The sequence below is a fragment of the Mytilus californianus genome, unplaced genomic scaffold (assembly GCF_021869535.1).
Source record: "Mytilus californianus isolate M0D057914Y unplaced genomic scaffold, xbMytCali1.0.p SCAF_1, whole genome shotgun sequence".
Classification (NCBI taxonomy): domain Eukaryota; kingdom Metazoa; phylum Mollusca; class Bivalvia; order Mytilida; family Mytilidae; genus Mytilus; species Mytilus californianus.
The window spans coordinates 125,628,303-125,643,636 of NW_026262581.1; positions in this window are offsets into that span (position 1 = coordinate 125,628,303).

Sequence of the window (15,334 nt, forward strand, 5' to 3'; positions counted from 1 at the left end):
CTTGTCAAAACATTTACAAAATTTTATCATCGGTACAAGGACATCATTCGTAAATATAAATCAACGTGCAGACATCTTATACGTTCAGGTATTTCACATCCAATCTTTTATGGTAATATTCTATACAAAGCACAAACATGTCTTCATTCACCTCAAAAGCCAACCAAACCTTTAAACAGACTTATTCAGAAGGGATATAGTTACGATACTGTTGTCAGGTCATTAAAGATGGCGTTGTAATTAATATTGATTCACTAATATGGTCTTTGCATCGGAAATAAACACATTTATTTTAAAACCAGTTGTTGGCATGATACGAGTTATGTTCTTCTCGTATATTTTATGATGGCATGATACTTAAACCCAAACGTGTGGGATTGTGCTTGATTTTCATATGGTGAAGACATAATCTTTCAATCAGTTTAATTGAGGTCTGGAGCTGGCATGTCAGTAACTGCTAGTAGTCCATTGTTAATTTATATATCATTGTCATTTTGCTTAGTTTTTTTCTGTTACCTATTCTAACATCGGACTCAACTTCTTTTAAACTGAGTTTTACCGTGCGTATTGATTTGTGTATTCTACATTGGCTAGAGGTATAGGGGGAGGGTTGAGATCTCAGAAAACATGTTTAACCCCGCCTGTCCCAAGTAAGGAGCCTCTGGCCTTTCATAGTCTTGTATGTATTTTTGATTTTGGTTCATTTATATGTTTCGGAGTTTAGTGTGACGTCCATTTTCGCTGAACTAGTACACATTTTTGTTGAGGAGTCAGTTGAAGCCTGCCTCCGGGTGTGGGATTTTCTCGCTGTTTTGAAGACCCATTGGTGGCCTTGGGCTGTTTTCTGCTCTTTGGTCGGGTTCTTGTCTCTTTGACACATTCCCCGTTTCCATTCTCAATTTTATGTACTATGAAAAATGCCTGCAGTTACTGCAGTGCTTTTACACAGTCATGCCTTCATACTCTCCGATAGATCTTGTACAACGCAAAAAGTAAATCTGTAAAGAATTTCAATGCAGAAAACATGAAAAAAAAACATTCAAGTTTTATTTCAAATCATAATTCTGCAAATAGTAATCCCTCCAAATCCAGACGCAATGATTTACACCTAAGGGTTTTTACTTACAAAAGAAAAATCATTGGACAACATTACTCTTCAATTACTTTTCATTATAAATAATTTATCAATGAAAAGAAAGGTGTGAAATGCAACTTTTGATTAAATTCCTGCAAGTGGAATCATACTGCCACCATATGGTAATGAAAATATTACGTCTATCGATCGAAATGTGAAATATATATATTGCAATATGCAATTCTTTCTCCGATATGCATTTCGAAGCAACTGGGAAACGTACTTTCCAAAAAGGAGTAAATAGAGCATCATCACCAATGAGCGTGCTACGGTCTCTGCTCGACAAGGAACCCTAGCAGCAACTAATTGAGAGGTTCATAAATGACCTGTTTTGAGGCAAAATGTCTGTCCCTACACATCATACCATCATTTTCTAGTAGTCTGAATTCCTGCTCTCCGTTACAATTGGGTTTATTTGTTACTTTGTTCCTCGTACTGAATATGCATGAAAATATTTCAGTGCCATGCACTGGACGTTAAGCAAATAACAAATAATCAATCAATCCCGTCACTAGCATTGTAAATTTTTAAAGATTTTTACACATAAATATCGCCCTGTTTCAATTTTTTTTATAATATATACATTGAAAACTGCTCTAATGAAAATATTTTTCAGTGAAAAATCTGATTTGACACACGAGTATATTTCTTTTTACCAATCTCTTATCATATCGTTCCAAACTAATTGTCTTTGAAATTTGACACAAATGAGAGCTTTAAACAGTCCAAGATTGATAACGTTTAGATTAGAAAAAGGCACGTATGTACAATAGTTTTTCATATATATGGCGTTTCTAAAACTTTTTTTACACTTTTAAAAATATCGGAGGTGTTGAAAAAAAACCGAAAACCCTTTTTTTTTAAATGTAGGAACACAAACAAGAAAACGACTACATAAACCGTCCCATATGTAGTCCAAAACTGTGCTCTTTCCATAAGGCTATGTACAATCGATATGACATAATTCTTATAAATTATATAAGGATACCAATTACCGCGCTCTAGGACAAACACAAACCAGCCAGGTATGTTACCTACTTTGGGAATTGAACCTTTGGCATAAGTAAGATAGCGCAATAAACAGTCTTCCAGGAAAGTTGACAGAGTGTATTTCCAACTCTCTCAGGCAACGTTAACATTTAAGTCAAAGTCAAAGATTTTATTGATATCAAATCAAAAATCAGGATTATGTTATTTCCAACTCTCTCAGGCAAGAATGACATTATATGTTAAGCATTTTCTTATTCCCTATACATTTTGCAATTCTGACTCTTTCCAAAATTTTAATCCTTTAAACTTGATAAAATGAATGATAAAAATGATCGTTGTCATAGTTGTATCTGTGAATGTCTTACGATTGTCTTCATACAAGTTTATAACAAATGGGACGACTTTCGTTCCTTACTGTTAAGTTTTCTTTTCTTGATGATATTCTTGTTATGGGTCGGTTCATATATGCATTATTTTTTGCAACGTCTCATGTTTCAATGAACATAATATTTTCATTTTTTACATTAAGTTAAATGTTCTTTTTCTCTAAGCGTTTCTCGGTACCGTATTATTTTAATGACTGAGATTATTTTTTGTTTGGGGGAGGAAGGTGTAGAGTACTTATTTGTTTTTGAAACTCCACAACATTTTATGTCTCAAAGCAGAAACATCGCCAGTAGCTGAAGTTTTAATGCTAGTTTCCAGTAAGGAACTCGGTTTGTTTATAGCTTTTTGGCAATGACAACTTTACTAGACCAAATACGACTTAGAGCCTGCTAAGTGGTATTCGTTGACCTCTAGATTTATACTGTTATAACTTTAAGATTCTGGAACAGCTAATTTTTAACTTATCTGAATTTTCATAAAATATTTTCATTTTTTGTTAACGTTGGAATTTAATTATTAAACAAAGCAATCGTTATATTATCCATAGCACATTAATATAACAGCTCGTGAAACTGGTTTTGTTCCACACATTCCTTTATCGAAATTTAATAATATTTAAAGATTATCAAATGTGTATGAAACATCGTCTTATCATTTCGAAGCTGTTTCTTAAATAACTAGAAAAGGTAAAAAATAGTAGTAATATTATTTTTTAAGAAATACATTGTATTGGGAAGATTAGAATTAATAATAAAAGAAAACGAAGCAACCAAATACACACATTTTTAAAATATCGAAACAATATAAGGTGAATGCTGACAGTTGCAGTATTAACATGCCTGTAATTCAGTGGTTGTCGTTTGTTTCTGTGTAACATATTTGTTTTTCGTTCATTATTTTGTACATAAATTAGGCCGTTAGTTTTCTCGTTTGAATTGTTTAACATTTGTCATTTCGGGGCCTTTTATAGCTGACTATGCGGTATGAGCTTTGCTCATTGTTGAAGGCCGTACGGTGACCTATAGCTGTTAATTTCTGTTTCATTTGGTCTCTTGTGGAGAGTTGTCTCATTGGCAATCATGCCACATCTTCTTATTTTTATATATTTATATGTTTCGGAGTTTAGTGTGGCGTCCATTCCGCTGAACTAGTATGCATTATTGTATAGGGGCCAGCCGAAGCCCGCCTCCGGATGCGACATTTTCTCGCTGCGTTGAAGACCCATTGGTGGCTTTGGGCTGTTTTCTGTTCTTTAGTCGGATTGTTGTCTCTTTGACACACTGCGTTGAAGACCCATTGGTGGCTTTGGGCTGTTTTCTGTTCTTTAGTCGGATTGTTGTCTCTTTGACACACTGCGTTGAAGACCCATAGGTGGCTTTGGGCTGTTTTCTGTTCTTTAGTCGGATTGTTGTCTCTTTGACACACTGCGTTGAAGACCCATTGGTGGCTTTGGGTTGTTTTCTGTTCTTTAGTCGGATTGTTGTCTCTTTGACACACTGCGTTGAAGACCCATTGGTGGCTTTGGGCTGTTTTCTGTTCTTTAGTCGGATTGTTGTCTCTTTGACACACTGCGTTGAAGACCCATTGGTGGCTTTGGGCTGTTTTCTGTTCTTTAGTCGGATTGTTGTCTCTTTGACACACTGCGTTGAAGACCCATTGGTGGCCTTGGGCTGTTTTCTGTTCTTTAGTCGGATTGTTGTCTCTTTGACATCTTCCCCGTTTCCATCCTCAATTCTATTGTTGTTAGCATTTTATATTTTACCAGTATGAAAATTGCGAGATGTGGTATTATTGCCAATGAGACAACTATCTGTCAAAGGCCAATGGACAAGGATGAGAACAACTACAGGTCACCGTATGGCCTTCAACAATGAGCAAAACCTTTACTGTATAGTAAGATACAAAAGGTCCTGGGATGACAACAAGTTTTATCAGACTTGTTAGTAAATGTTTCATCGACAGACAGACGCTGGTTGTGATATGTTTTGACGAATAGGAGTCAAGACAAAAACTTTGATTTGAGATGTAAATAAGTTGAATGTTGAACGATGATAACTAGAGTTTAATATCACAGAGTTATAATTACAATGAAACTGAAAATTAATGATGAGCATGATGTCCGACAACACAAAAAATAAACAAGAGAAGGACAGATACTTACTAGCCTGCTTTGTCTTGGAAACTAAAACGTGATTAACCATGGCCACAACAATGGCCACTACTTAAAAATGAACTCACTGACTTTTCAGTTTATCATAAAACAAAAAAGCAAATGATTATGAAAGGTAAAATAACAAAAATACCGAACTCCAAGGAAAATTCAAAACTGAAAGTCCTTCATCAAATGGCAAAATCAAAAGCTAAAACACATCAAGCGAATTGAAAACAACTGTCATATAAAACATAGTAGATCTAAGGAATTTAGAATACAAGATCGGTATATGTTCCTTCTATTAAGCTCACTCTTGTTGCCATAAGGAACTGAGGAGTTTAGTCAGAACCGCGGTTCATAATTCAAGATAATAAAACTTATCATGAGTATAAGATGTTTAAATCAAACATGCCTAGGTCTACAACAATAGTATATATATATAGGACAACAATAGTATATATATATAGGACAACAATAGTATATATATATAGGACAACAATAGTATATATATATATAGGAGAATATTCGTACTCAATAGAATAAACAATCATCATTAATAATGATTTTCCCTGGGAAGAAAGCACATGCTTCTTAAAAATTTTCAACAAATAATTAATTATTTATTAAGCGATGTTTTCAGATAAGATGAATCCGGAATCCATACAATTCCATGACTACTAGGAAGATCTGGCCGTTTTTATTTATAATTTATCATTAATATATTTACAAAAAGACAACTAGTTATTAGTTACATGTTTCTTTATTACCAAATGCATTTGAATACAGCATTTTACAATAGTAATATATATAAATAAACAGCTGCAAAATGCATCCCATTGTCAACAAATAGACGAAGGTAAATTGTTGATTTCCTTCTACACAATGTATACCCCCATGTATATGATGGGTTGTTTGTTAATGTAAGCACTACTACTGCTGGAATGTTTAACGACCTTGACTAAACTTAAGGGTCTCGCACGTTCGGTAAATGTAACTACAGGTACAAGACCATTTCATCTGCGGCACATGTGTACTTCCTTCATCAGGGAGGTACGGAGCAAAAAAAAAAAACCAACAAAAAAGACCCGTAGGAAATTTAAACATTACTTAATATACCGGGAGACTCAAGTTAAAAAGACAAGAGCTAAATAAAGAGAATAACCCCTCCAAGATAAACTTGTCTAGGGAAATGGTACTTTTTTGGTAAATATTTCACTGACCAGCTGATTTTTTTTTCACACAAATATGTAACAAATCCTAGCCAGAACTGACACTTTGTTTTGTGTACTGTTGTTTGTGTTTTTTCTGCCACTGCATTGTCAGTTTGTTTTCGACTTATGAGTTTGGATATCCCATTGGTATCTTTCACCTGTCTTTGTCAAATAATATTTAAAAAATTTAGATTCGAAAGCAGACAGATAGAATTGTAAAATGCTATCTATAAAACCATATGAAATTAATTCAACAATAAACGTAGCTTATTATTAATATGAATGAAGCTAAAGTGGAAATAACGTGTACAATGACAATTTCCATTAAAATAAATGGAAATGATATGAGATAAATAGAAATTACGTGCTTGTGGTAAGTTGGAAAAGACAGACTGATATAATTATCTTATAAGTAGTTCTACTTAATCTTAGTTACACATATTTACAAATGGGATAGTGCAGATAATGCTGAGCTCTTTTATCTGAATGAGTAAACAAGAACATATCGGGTTACGTTAATGAGACAGCAACCATCCGACGGAAAAATACCAAAAAAAACCCCAACGTACTGAAAACGTTAACCTAATGGCACTCGAAAAAAGTAAAACAGAGGTGAATTTTTAATAAAGATCCATTTGTACCAAATGGACATTCAAAATCATGACAAAAAAAACGACAATGCAATGGCAATTGAATTAATAATTTTAATATTTTACTGCGAACGTGTTTTCACAAAAGGATATTTATTCTTATCTAACCTCCTATAAACTGTAAAACCAGAATTATTTACTTCACATAAATGTTTACTCATAAAGAGAAGTTGAATTGTTAATGTCTAAACATCTCCCATCGTTTTATAAATCAAACTTATTTAATGAGTATTGTTTCAGCAATTAAAGTGCACAAATGCAGCCTAAAGTGTAATCAGAGTTGTTTGTATGTTATTTAGATATAAAAATAAGAAGATGTGGTTTGATTGCCAATGAGACAACTCTCCACAAGAGACCAAATGACACAGAAATTAACAACTATAGGTAAAAAAACGGCCTTCAACAATGAGCAAGGCCCATACCGCATAGTCAGCTATAAAAGGCCCCGAAATGACAAATGTAAAACTATTCCATCGAGAAAAACTAACGGCCTGATTTATGTACAATATGCTTATTTTGTATCTTAAAACGCTATTTGATATACTTTTCAAGTTAAATAGACATTTTTTTTGGAAAACAATAAAATCTTTAAACGTCACAAAAATGATTCCAATTACATTTCTCAATAAATATGATCTTACTTTCAGAACAACAATAAGCCAAATCTCCAAAAGTTAAAGTCATATTGCATTGTATTAAGTAAGGCAATATGCGTTCTCTAGAGAGGGGACAGAAATAATCGTATAACATTCGCGTGATAGCCATTTTTTTCGCCGGTATAAATATTGAATATATTATGTTATTGATACAGGCTATTCTATAATAAATGGAGATAAATAAGTCATCTGTCATTATTGGATAATCAATTAATACGCTCATGGAGCAGAACAATTCCCACCAGGATAGATGTCATATCGCTGTTGTTTCAGATAAATAGGATTTCTCTTTATTAATGGTTTTCTTATAATAACACAGAATTATTCTACGTGCACCCTTCTATAGCAATCGAATCGCGTGAATCGAACAAAAAATATAATAAACACGTTTCAGTGTAACTAACTCTTGTTACATACATCGTAGGTCGACCTTTTTACATCGGATGACCGTTAGGGCATTCCGGTGTATTGCTGTCACCTAGATTTCCATTACGCAACTTTCATGTTGGGATTGTAACCAATCTATAAACATGATAAATACGCGGACATTATCGAGTGCAAAATAACATTCCTTATCGCTTATTATAAATTCATTTTTTCAATGGATACTCCTAAAAGTATTTTTTTTCAGAACATAAATTAATAATATGAAAATTTTTTGTCGTTAGAAATATATATATAAGTAAAAAATCTCTAATATCTATGCACAAGTACAGAAAATGTGTGTTAACGCATGCAGAAGAATATCTCAAGAACGTTTGCAATCTTCCATGCAGAGTTATCGGTCCTCGCTCTCTCTCAAGGACCTATAACTCTGCATGGGAGATTGAAAGTTTGGCGGGAAAATATGAATGCCTACTGAAATCCAATCTATTAGAAAAATCGAATTATTACAGAAGGGTGTCCACCATGCACTTGCACTGCACTATTATTAATATAGTAGAATAGAATGATATACAAATGGATGAAAATTATATATACATGTAACTGTAATATACAAATATTAATATAATATATAACAACAAACCAGAGTATACTGATTTGTATCACTTCAATATCATATTTATTACGGTGAGGTTGAATTCCCCGTCATTTATTTATCATCCACGCACGAACTTGTCTAAGAAAAAAATATTATATCTGTACATTAACCTCACTTTCAGATATGAAGATGTGATTTTTTTTTCTGAGACAAGTGCTTGTGACCATCCACATGCAAGAACTTGCAATCATCCGATGTTCAGTACTTCAGTACTTTGATTAATGATTTGAAACCCCAAGGTTGACTGGTATATAGAAAAATTTAGTTACGCTGATATCACTCGGTCTGCGGTTAGGTCCGGGATGTATAAATACGCAACCACGTGCAGTCAGAATTGTGACATCAAATACAGTGCCATGTTTTTTGAAGAGTGTTACAAGTTCTGTTCACCTAAAATTACCATTATTATGACTCTTTGAATTTTGAAATTGACCTGTTGAATGGCGAACATTAAATGGCTGTCCAAATTGGCCGCCCTTGATCACATTTGAACTTCTTTGTAGAAACAACATATTTGAGTTTTTGATTTTATGCCCGCTTCTGATATTGTAGAGGAGCCTTTTGTTTTCTTGTCGGTGCGTCCGTCCGTTCCTTATCATGTTAAAGGTTGATTAAATATGTAGGTTTAAGTTTTGGTTGAAGGTAGTTTGTGGTCATATCAAAATGAAACTTAGTATATGTAAGAGAATGAAAATCCCGTTCTTCAGGATTAAGTACGAGTGTCATCGTCTATAAACTTATATATTGTAAAGTGCTCTAGGTTCAAATGATCTCTTGATTGGTTTTGATCTAGAACTCGTTTCATTGTCAGTGCAAAGTTTATGATTAATGCAGGACTTCCTTTTCAGGCATTTCATTTATCATGCTTTTGGATCATTCTTATTGATGTAAGGACTTTATTATTATGTGGGAAATTTAAAAACGTTTCAATCATAAATCCTTTCAAGATGATAAATGTTCTTCGGGCCAGTTGTAACTCATTTATTGAAACTCTTTGTTTCGAACTGTAAGTAGGCATAAACATTAGGAAAATTAATCCCTTACTAAGAAAATTATTTACATTCATTCTCCACAATTAAGGAACACTATTTCATTGGTCGAGAGCACTTTGCTATATTCTAAGTACACATATATGAAAATAAGAGATGTGATATGATTGCCAAAGAGACTATCAACCCAAGTTCAAATAAAGCGGATGTAAGCAATCAAAGTGAACCGTACGGCCTTCAACAATGAGAAAAACCCATACCGTATAGTCGGCTATAAAATGCCCAGACATGAAAAATATGAAACAATTCTTGAGAAAACTAACGGCCTAATTTATAACAAAACAATTTACGAAAAACAAATAAGACAGACATGAACCAACGACAACCACTGAACTACAGGCTGCTAACTTGGTACAGACACATAAAGAATGTGGTGGGGTTTAACATGTTTGCGAGCGCTCAACCCTCCCCCTAACCTGGGACAGTAGTGCTACAGCACAACATAAGAACACACTATAAAAATCAGTTGAAAATGGCTTAACTGATCAGATATATACAAAGCAGAAAACATATAACAAAAACACAGACCGGAACTGGCAGGGTATTTATTCATCCCTAACAACAACAAAAAAAACAAAGTACAGATCTGAGAGTACTCGTAGTTACTGACAACTATAGTTCAAAGCCAATAACAACTAATAAAAGAAATCATGTATCTAAAAATAATATTCATTATGAAGTGAACTGTCTTATATATATGCCAAAATTGGGCTTTTGACCCAGATAATGCTACAGGACATAAAGTAAACACATGAGTCAAAACATCTCACACACTGAGAGTGTATAAAAATACCTGAGAAAATGTATTTCTGAGTACATATTCCTATAAATTGTTTGAAAAAACAGAAAAGAATATTAGAATGAACGCCTAATCGAATAGAGTACTACTATGTTAAGGTAATTTGTATGCTTTGTAAATTTCACATTTTAAGTTAGTTTTTATTGTAAAATTTATCCTTGCAAATGTTTTGCTTTGTTGATTTTTGTAATCCATTTCTTTTCAACAGATATTTGTTATATTTTATTCAATAAATTTATAAATATTTGCCCTTTCAAATTTGGTTTTTGAGTGGTTTCAGTGTGAACGTTAACCCAGAAAGAGATTCGAATAGAGCATATTCGTTATGTGTGATTTACTATACTAGGTTTGCTTTTTAACGTTTAATCAAAATACTTTACCATAATGAACAATTGCCTGCATCTTTAAGTAATTGGTTCATTTGTCAACAACTGAAAATTACAAGTCATTGACAAGCTTCAGGTGACAAGAGGGTTATCTATAATATGCAAGGTTGCTGAACTTTTTCAAATACCATTAAAAACTCCGCATGCCCACCTCCTCCCGCCAAAAAAAAAAATATGCCATAGGGTAACGCGATTAAGCTTTTAGTTAAAACATATCTGATTAAATAATTGATCTTTGTTGAAACACAATCAATGACAGTACAAGTTACACAGTCAATCTATAAGATTGGGAAATATAGAAACCCGCCCTGTCCAAGATCGTAAATAGAATTTGATGATCTCTGTACTGATGTAATGCATTGTCTTTTCGAGAATAAAGATATATATATATAAGCAAGTCTAAATTGAAAACAACGTTCAAACCTTTGATTGCGTTGGATAAAAACTGCAATCTTTATACGTGCGCATGCAAAACAAATTTCTTGGTAGAGGGGTCTAAATACAGCACAAACAACATTTTCCAATAGACCAAAAAAGTTAAAAAGAATATTTTAACAAAACGCATTTGACTAGCAGGTCGAACAACGGATGTTCTTAAACCCTGCTGACTGCCATTGGCGATTGCCAAATAAACGGATCACAGATGTAACAAAATGGATCTTAACTATTAATTGAATACCAAACAGAAAACAATAAACTTGCGGAAAAGATGGTATACCGCAAACAAAAGGTGCAAAAATTCGTACACCATATCCGGATTTCGACAATTAATGTCTCTATATATATACACAAAATAGTGTTTAATCCTATTTTTGCTATTATGCAGAACAGACGACATAAACGATTATCCGCCTTTTTTGGAAATAACAACAAAATAATTAACTTAAATTTTAAATGTTTTGAGCAACTTTTAAAAAAACTTAAATCAGGCGGTTACTTTTCTCTTTTTAAATGTTTCACATTTGTCGCTCCTTGGTCATTTCATATCACAATTATATTATATTGGTTTTGCTCGTTGTTGAAGGCCGTACATAATTGTGGTTATGACAGATGGAACATATTCATGGCTTGTTGTTTACGTACTTGTTCACAGACTTTAGTGGATAGTTGTCTCAATCATATTACATCTGCTTTTTTATATATTGACAGTACAAAGATAACATATAAATCAAACAAACTGCATGTATCAAATATATTCAATTCTATGGAAAGTAGTTATATATACGTTAATAATGAACTTTATAAATTAGAATGCTTTATAAACAGAAATATCCTTAATTAGGGAATTTGACTACGATACAAAAAAAAAAAAAAAATAACAACATTACTCCTGCACAGGAATGTTCAAGAGTACACAAAAACAGGAAATTATTCAAAACTAGCTGCTGCAGCCTTCTTCAACTACGACATCTACAAACATTTTGAATCATGTATAATATGTTGATATTATTTTTTTACTTACCTTTTTGAGAAAAAAAATCATGTCGGAATACTGAACTTCAAATTAACCAAATTCCTACTTATACCATACGACCGTTTGTGTGTGATTATAGAATCAATGTTTCACGTCTTATAGATGACTGACGCTGAAACAATCTTATTCAGTTATTTAACATAATCAGTAGGATATAAAAATGATGTAAACAAAATCATTGCTTATACTTACTTAAGCTTTAGTTTTTAAATGTAATTTCCTTTAAAGAAAAGATAAACTATGATAATTATGTTTTGCATCATATTTCATATTTTTCTTTACTGATTGTGTTTCCTCTCATACACAATGAACATACAATATTTATTTACTAAGTTATAATATCAGTCCTCTCCGTTTGATACTCTATTAGGGATTATACTACGTTCAAAATATTTTGTTTTTACAAGAATATAGAATTATTTGCAATTTATATATATCACTTAGTACTTTTCTGACTTGTAATAATTTATTAAATACTATTTTAAGATGTAACTTCCTATTTGAAATGATGTTGATTAGTGTGTTACCAACAGTATTGTTGGGAGCTTGGGTCTAAAAACTTTTACAAAATCACAAGAAACGAAGTAAAGATGAATCATATGCATTTCAATAATTATCACCAGTGTCTCTCTAGGAACACTGGAAATTCAACAGTATTATTAAAGAGGTTAAAGAAACAAGAAATAAATCCATTAATATAAACCGTGCTGTTTTCCACATAGACGGCGTTTTTTCCTTATCCTTTTTTCTCCACCCTTTTCATTCTTTAAAAAAGCTACTTATTTCTCATGTCAAGTTTTGAAATATGAGTGTGTGTCAAATTCATGAGTATGCCCTTCGTAAATAAAAAAACAAAACAATTATTGGAAGTATCATATAATTAGAGTGGAATATTGAACTAATGATAGATATCCCGATATCCTCAATATCGGTACGTGGAAATAAAATATTTCTTTTAGGTAAATTGTACGTTTGTTCTGATATCTAATTACCAATAATTGTTTTATTCAATTTCAAGTGGTGTAATAGGGGATAATTCAATAGGCCTTACAATTATTGGTGAGCTTTAATTACATTTATCTTTTTACAATAACACATAGAAAGGTTAACTTTCGGCAAAAGGGTATGTCTTGTTATTTGCTTTGAACCGCGAGTACTCTCAGATCTGTACTTTGTGTCTTTCTGTGTTTTTGTTAGTCATTTTTGTGCTTTGTATGGTTCTGATTAGTTAAGTCCATATCAACTGATTTTTATAGTTTGTACTTATGTTGTGTTTTACACCACCGTCTCAGATTTGGGGAGGGTTGGGCCTCACAAACATGTCTAACCCCGCTACATTCAATATGTGCCTGTCCTAAGTCAGGAGCCTGTAAAGGAGTGGGGTGTCATTTATTGTCGTTTATCATATTTGTTTTTCGTTTATTGTTTTGTACATAAATCAGGCATTTAGTTTCCCGGTTGAAATGTTTTACAAATGTCATTTCGCGGTCTTTTATAGCTTGCTATGAGTTATGGGTTTTGCTCATTGTTGAAGGTCGTACGGTGACATGTAGTTGCTAACTTCTACGTCATTAGGTTTCTTGTGGAGTGTTGTCTCATTAGCAATCATACCACATTTTCTTTTTTTCATATAAGTGTTAAATTAAAATTTTGAATTGCCAAAGACAAAATTTTAATATAACATAAGTGCCATTCATCTTTAATAAAAAGTTGTGAACACGATTATTGCAGGATTTGATTTTGGAAAAAAACTAAATTTTCTAGTGAACAAGATTTGTCTTTCAAAAAATAGATGAAATAAAAAAAAAGTTGAAAAAAGAAAAGTGTTCATGAACTGCGAGCTGACGAGGAATATCTTGGAATTAGTTGAAGGGCGTTTAATGATGACATAAAGTGCAAGAAACAACAGATGATACTGGTATGTACTGTATTTGAGGGCAAACTTATTGGTGAATCCAAACAGACAATGGCCTTAGACGAATTATCATGCAAGTTCAGCATCCATATTCGTAAGTCTATTCTTTTGGATCTGGTCATATTGAGAGGTCCAATAAAGACTAAATATCACTTTTATACACATAAATCTGTAATGGATATATTTTGAACGATAACACATAGAAAAAAAAATGAATTAAAAAAACCTGCTGACTTTAGAGAAAGCCAAGTCAATAAACATATAGTGATTAAAACCAATGGTACGCAAGACAAAAACGTGTCATGTAATAAAACTGATGACTTCTGATTCGACAGAAACACATTTGTTTATAAAAAAAAAACCAGAATTATTTACCTCGGCCCAAAGCCTTAGTGAATATAATATTCTTTAGTTTATCAAACATTGTACCCCCTTCATCGTGGTAACAAGGGCTGAAATGGATGTTTTCTTAAATTTTTATAATATTTTGCAAGTGAAAAAAAAAAACATGTGGAACTTCATCCGATTATGCATGCTATTTTGATTATATGCTCTACTAACATTTTAATTTATTCTTGCAAGCAAATAGTAAATAACGTCGGAAAATGCCAAAATAAGCTTAGCGTCGTAAAGGTGTCAAATTTTTTCTATGTGTTAGATACATCACACATGCACGTGCATTCCTCACAGCGAAACAATCAAATTTGGTGATCCCTATAAATCTTTCAAAACATAGCAGAGCTTTCGCTAAAAAAAAATTACGAACCATTTTTACAGAAAATTCGTATGAAATGTATTCGAGAAATCTCGATTTTTAGTATAATTATGTAACTTTTCCAACTATTTTTACATTCAATTAGTACATTTACACCTCTGTTTGACTAATTTCTAACCAACTTAATTAGAAAAAAATAAAAGTTTTATAAATATATGTTACAGGCATTTTCTAAATTTAGGCATTTTGTAAAATGACTGAAATTTCAAGGCATTTTCTAAAATGCCTGTGCGATTTTTGCATTTTATAAATTGACTATTTCTTTAATGCAATATATTAAATGCCTGAAAAAATTGTACGGCATTTTACAAAATGCCTGAAAGTATAAAACAAAATGAAATGTACACAAAAATAGAACGACTGGAAATATACTTAAATTGAATTATTTACAGTTAACATAAAGCACTGAAGTTGACAATCATTTGTCACTACATGCAATGTTTGGATGACAAAGACTGTTACACATTTGTTCACATTTTTCTCGATTAGGTGACTCAAAAATAATAACCAGAAGAAAAAAACAGGAGCAAAAACATTAAGTCTCAATGCATCGTCGATTGATTGTTGCATGCTGAACGTCCAGTGGAAAATTTTCATGCATATTCAGTACGGTCTATGCGGGGACATACGAATAAGAGATTCGCTATACAAGATCTTATAGAACTGAGTCGTCAACTAACTCATTATATGTGATATTGTCCTTATTTGACTTG